This window comes from Cyrtonyx montezumae, unplaced genomic scaffold (assembly GCF_038088225.1).
Source record: "Cyrtonyx montezumae isolate F1298 unplaced genomic scaffold, pur_monq_1.0 scaffold_30, whole genome shotgun sequence".
Classification (NCBI taxonomy): Eukaryota; Metazoa; Chordata; class Aves; order Galliformes; family Odontophoridae; genus Cyrtonyx; species Cyrtonyx montezumae.
Window position 1 is genome coordinate 9,939,360 of NW_027072035.1, and position 6,000 is coordinate 9,945,359.

Sequence of the window (6,000 nt, forward strand, 5' to 3'; positions counted from 1 at the left end):
GTCTTCATACCTTCCTATTTCAGTCTTGATCTGTTTTCCACAACACTTCAATAAGAAACTTAAGCATATGATGAAGAAATCTGCTAGGCAGAGATATTTACAGTGTCAGGATGAAGGAAATAGCAGCAGCTGGAAATAACAAGTCTGTATAATCCACAAAATGTGTATATACATACACATTTCACCTTAGAAGACTTTTTGTCCTCAGCAGAACTGTAAAAAGTGACTTTTAATTTCATTTAAATAAACAAATCCTATAAATTTATTCTCTACTGTTACTGCCCCGGTATTTCTTCCATTGGTCCTTTCTGCATTAGACAATTATGGTTCCATTGCTCTTGTAGGAACAAGGTTACATGAAGTTACAAATATTGGAAACTGTCCCTTCACAATGCACAACCAAATACAGGGTCCATGCAATGGGAAAATCATCTACAAGGGCAGCCACAGCCTTGTATAACTATCTAAACCTTCAACAAATTCTCTCCAACAGTATCCACAAGTGTCATTTTTCCTGACCCATCTTTGTCTTGCCAGCTTATGATGTATGTCTTTATCTTCATTTTTTTTTATGTGTGTGTGGTATTTTCTGTGACCTCTTCAGTAAGTGCCGCATTCTCCCAACACTACTGTAAGTTTGTATTTCACCACTGCTTCTCTGAAGATGTCCATGTGTGCCAACAAATGAAGCTAAAATGTTTAATTCAGCCTTGATTCTTTTCTCAGTAGTGTTGTTTTTATATCAGATTTACTAGGTCTATTACATTATTTCTTTACTTCCTTGTGGCATAGCAGCAAGCAAATCAGACCTCAGAAATTTGTCCTGACCTTGTAATAGCTTTAATAGTAAAATAGATCCAAAAAGAATTGACTTTTGGATTCTTTTCTTTTCCACATTATCCCCATGGCCAGCATATATAAAGGAAAAGGAAAACAAAAAAATATTAGCTGTATCCTCCAGAGGGATTTGGATAGGCTGAACAGCTGGGCTGAGCAAAATGGGATGAGGTTCAATAAGACCAAGTGCCGGGTCCTGCACTTTGGCCACAATAACCCCATGCAATGCTATAGGCTTGGGGCAGAATGGCTTGAAGAATGCAGAGAGGAAAAGGACCTGGGGGTGTTGGTTGATGCTCGGCTCAACATGAGCCGGCAGTGTGCCCAGGTGGCCAAGAAGGCCAACAGCATCCTGGCCTGTATTAGAAATAGTGTAGCCAGCAGGAGCAGGGAGGTGATCATCCCCCTGTACTCAGCTCTGGTGCGGCCCCACCTCGAGTACTGTGTTCAGTTTTGGGCCCCTCACTACAAGAAGGACATTGAGGCCCTGGAGCGTGTTCAGAGAAGGGCAACAAAACTGGTGAGGGGCCTGGAGCACAAGTCTTATGAGGAGCGGCTGAGGGAGCTGGGATTGTTTAGTCTGGAGAAGAGGAGGCTCAGAGGTGACCTTATAGCACTCTACCACTTCCTGAAGGGGGGTTGTGGTGAGGAGGGGGTAGGCCTCTTCTCCCTGATAAGTAATGACAGGACGAGAGGGAATGGCCACAAGTTGCGCCAGGGAAGATTTAGATTAGACCTCAGGAAGCATTTCTTTTCTGAAAGAGTGGTCAGGCACTGGAATGGCCTGCCTAGGGAGGTGGTTGAGGCACCATCCCTAGCGCTGTTCAAGAAGCGTTTAGATGAGGTGCTTAAGGACTTAATTTAGTAGTTGGGTAGAGATAGTGATAGGAGGATGGTTGGACTAGATGATCTTATAGGTCCTTTCCAACCTTATGAACTTATGAACTTATGTATTTTACTGATTCCATACCTGTGGAATGCACTAGCTGTGATTCTGTTAAACCATCATGAAATAAATGGCTGACTGCTGACTAGCAGAAATGATACTTCAGTAGACGTAAATAAATAAGTAAATAAATGGATAAATGGAAACTCTTTGAATTTAAAGGAGAAGCGTATTAAAAAAGAATGGCCAAGCCACTGCAGAAGGTTTTGGACTTAAGGACCTCCTTAGTCTACACTGTAACAACTGAATATGCATGTATACATTCATTAAAGTGCATGTGTAGATGCTTTGCTGAATCTAAATTAGCTTCTGTAGACCTGAACATCTCAACCAATGAGTTTCCCTCAATACAAATGATGTAATTCGGAAACATGATCTGTCATTGTAACTCTTACTCTAGGCCTTCTTTTGTGATCAGTCCTTGCTAAAATTAGTTACAGAGTAATGAAAAAATTCGCCATGTTTACTGAATTTTCAGGAGATGCAAATATATAGATGGACAAGTTCTATGTTGAGGGTCAAAGCATTTCAGGATTCAGTGACTTGAATGCTTAATCATTAATGTGCCTGAATCACTGTGAAATCAAAGCATTGTTTCATACACTTGTCTGCCTTTTAATTCCACATTACTTGCCACTAATTGGTTACGTGCCTTTTCTCATCTAATCTCCTTTTCTAAAATCTAATCATCAAATAACAACATTTATCAAATACACAAAGACAGCTGATGCCCATCAACCAAAGCAGATAATTATTCTTGCAGATAAAAATGAATGACTATCTCAAAGCTCTCCTTTGCTGCACCAATTACAGATGAGCAGAGTGGGGTAATTTATGCACTTTTTGAAACTACCTATGATACAGGGGCAGGGCTAGGGGATCTCAGCTGAAGAAACCTGGATAATGTTGCACAAATGCTTGGCCCACTCAGAACTAAGAAATTAATATTCAAAACAAGCTTCAGCAACCACACAGAAAAAAAATGTTTTCTATTTATAGTTATTTCTTGTGCGGGTTTCCAATCTTCTGGATAATGGTGGCAAATTCCCTGCTAAATCTTCCTCTTCAAATTGTTAGCTGTTTTACTTCCACTCTGTCTGTACCACTATTACACTTTGGACTAAATCACTCACTTTGGAGAGTTTTCTGCTTCTTTCTTCCCTTCTCCAGACAGGAAAACTAAAGCCATGGCTGAAAAACACTGCAAATAGCATGGGGAAAACAAAAGCAAAAACATCATAACAAACAATACATTTGAAAGTTGATGAAGGAGATTTTTCTAAGGTGTTACATGTAGTAGTCTGCAGAAATTGTTGACTCTTTTCAGTGCATTTGTGTTCTCTGGCTCCAGTCATTCTTGATGTCCATCAGAGAATCACAGGAGTGCATATTCTGGATGGGACTTCTTGAAATCTTCTAGCCTAAGCTTTCTGCTCAAGCTGGATCACTAGAAACCCCAGGAAGGTCAAATTTTGAATCTCTGTACAGATAGAGACCCCCCAACTACTCTGGACAACTGGTTTGACTGCTCAAACACCCTCACAGTAAGAAAAGGAGATCCTCGCATCCAGGTAGAATTGTCTTCTTCAGTTTTTACCCTTTGCTTCTTCTCACTGGGTACCACTGAGAAGAGTCTTGTTCTCTCTTCCTTATGCCATCTCATCAAGAATTTATACACACTGATAAGATTCCCCTGAGTCTTCTCTGAAGAGTCTGAACAGCCTCAGCTCTTTCAGCCTCTCCTCATTCCATAGAATCATTTAGGTTGGAAATGCTCCAGTTCTTCTATCATTTTATGGTCTTTTGATGCATTTGCTTCTGTAAGACTGTGTAGTTCCTTGAATGGGGAAGATCCAGCACTAGACAGAGCTTTCCATGTGTGATCTCCCCAGGGCCAAGCAAAGAGAAAGATCACCTCCCTCAAGGGGCTGATAGCATTCAATAATACAGCCCAGGATGTTGCTGACCTTCTTTGCTGCAAGGGCATACTGCTGGTGTACAGTCAGTTCTTGTCCACCAGGTTCCTCCCCACGTCCTTCTCTGTCAAGCTTCTTTCCAGCTGGTCAACTCCCAGTTCATAATGCTGCACATCATGTGTGTACTTGTCCCCAGACACAGGATTTGACATTTCCATTTTCTGAAGTTCATAAGGCTCTTCTCTGACCATTTCTGAAGTCTTTTCAGGTTCTTCTGAACAGTAGCACAATCATCTGATGTATCAGTAACTCCTTCCAGTTTTTTGTTGTCTGAAAATGAGTGTGCATTCAGCCCCTTTGACCCAGTAATTACTGAAAATATTACAGAATTGGCCTCAGTATTGATTCCTGGGACATGCAGGCAGTGATGGGTCTTCAGCTGAACTTTGTGACACTAATCACAGCTCTTTCGGCCTGGTAGTTCACCTAGTTTTCAGTACATCTGGACTGTATTCCATTACCTTATCTATGAAAACAGGAGACATTATTAAAATTCCATCCAGAAAAACAACATACACTGCTCTGCCCTCACTCACTCCGCCAGTCACCTTGTTGTAAAAAATTGCCAAGGGTGGTTAAGTATGATATCTCCTTTGTAAGTCTATGCTGACTGCTCCCAATAACCTTTTTATCTGGCATGTCTAGAAATGGATTAGTTCTTCCATCACCTTCCCGGGGGCTGAAGTGAGACTAATTGCTTGGAGCTCCCTGATCCTTCTTCTTGCCCTTCTTAATCATGGGAGTGACATTTGCTTTCTTCCAGCTCTTATGAACCTCTCCCACTCACCATGAAAAGCATGGCATCCTGTGGGAGGGATCCTATGCTGGCGCTCAGGCAGAGAGCAACTATGAAGAGGCAGAGTTTAAGTGTTATTGACTGACCACAGCCCCCACTCCTTTCCTCTGTGCAGCTCTGGGGTAGGAGTTGAAAGAAGGTGGATGAGAAGAAGGTGTTTTCAGTTTGCTTCCAGTTTTCACTGCTCTAGTCTGTTAGCAACAGGCAGTAAATTACATTAATCTCAATTACTTTTGAATCTATTTCACCTGTAATGATAATTGGTAAGTAATTTCCCTGTCCTTATCTCAACCTGTATTTTCATCATATTTTATCATATGTTATTCCTCTGTCCTTATGAAGAGGAGAAGTGAGAGAGGATGGTAGGCATGGTGGAGCTTAGCTATCTGTTAGTGTTAAACAAGGAACAGCTATTCCCATTGCTATACACATAGATCTCAGTGATGTCTCTAAGCTTTGACAGTGCCTCTTGCTTTTCCTACTGAATCCTTCCTGTGTTCAGGATAGATAGATGGTTTCACAGAGCTGTTCCACTGAGTCATGATTAATGACAACATTTAAAACAACTTCTCCTCATGTACCACAAGAACACTGATCTGTTGTTGCTGTTTAATAACTCATCTATTCAAATTCAGGTCAAACATTGCCAGTTACTTTGACAGACCAAGAAAAGACAAAAAAAAATAGTCATGACTTTTTTAAGAACTTTTTTTAGTAATGAATCCTCCAAATACATAAAACTATTCAAGCAGCTGCACTCCAAGGAAGCTGCTGCAAACAGATCTGGAGAAAAGGCAGTATTGTCAACTCATTTTTTTCTTTAAGAAATCCTCTCTTCTTGGGGATCAGGTATCTAAGAAGACTAAGAAGACTGGTGAGATGTCTCCACACATTTCTACCCTTAACATGGCTGTAGAAAGCATGAGGCCATGATTCACCAAGCCTCCATGTAAACAATGAAACTGCTTACAGAATGTTTGTAAATGGGATAAAGACTTGCTATGAACAGCTGAGATTCCCTTTGTTTATAACTCTTTCAAACCCGTGGTTGATCCCATTTGATTTAAATTTCTTGTATGCCTGTCTTCTCTGCATTCATATGTTCTACTCCCACTCATTTCCTTCAGATAAACTATTCAATGCAGGTAGATGCTGATAGACTATGTGAGCAAGTGAAAAAGCAAAGCATAGGGGCCTGGAAAGAAACCAGAGGCTGCCATTTTCTTCCCACCCAAGGGGAAATATTTTCATAGGTTCATAGGTACATTAGGTTGGAAAGGACCTACAAGATCATCTAGTCCAACCATCCTCCTATCACTGTCCCTACCCAACTACTAAATCAAATCCCTTAGCACCTCATCTAAACACTTCTTGAACAGCACTAGGGATGGTGCCTTAACCACCTCCCTAGGCAGGCCATTCCAGTGCCTGACCACTCTTTTCTC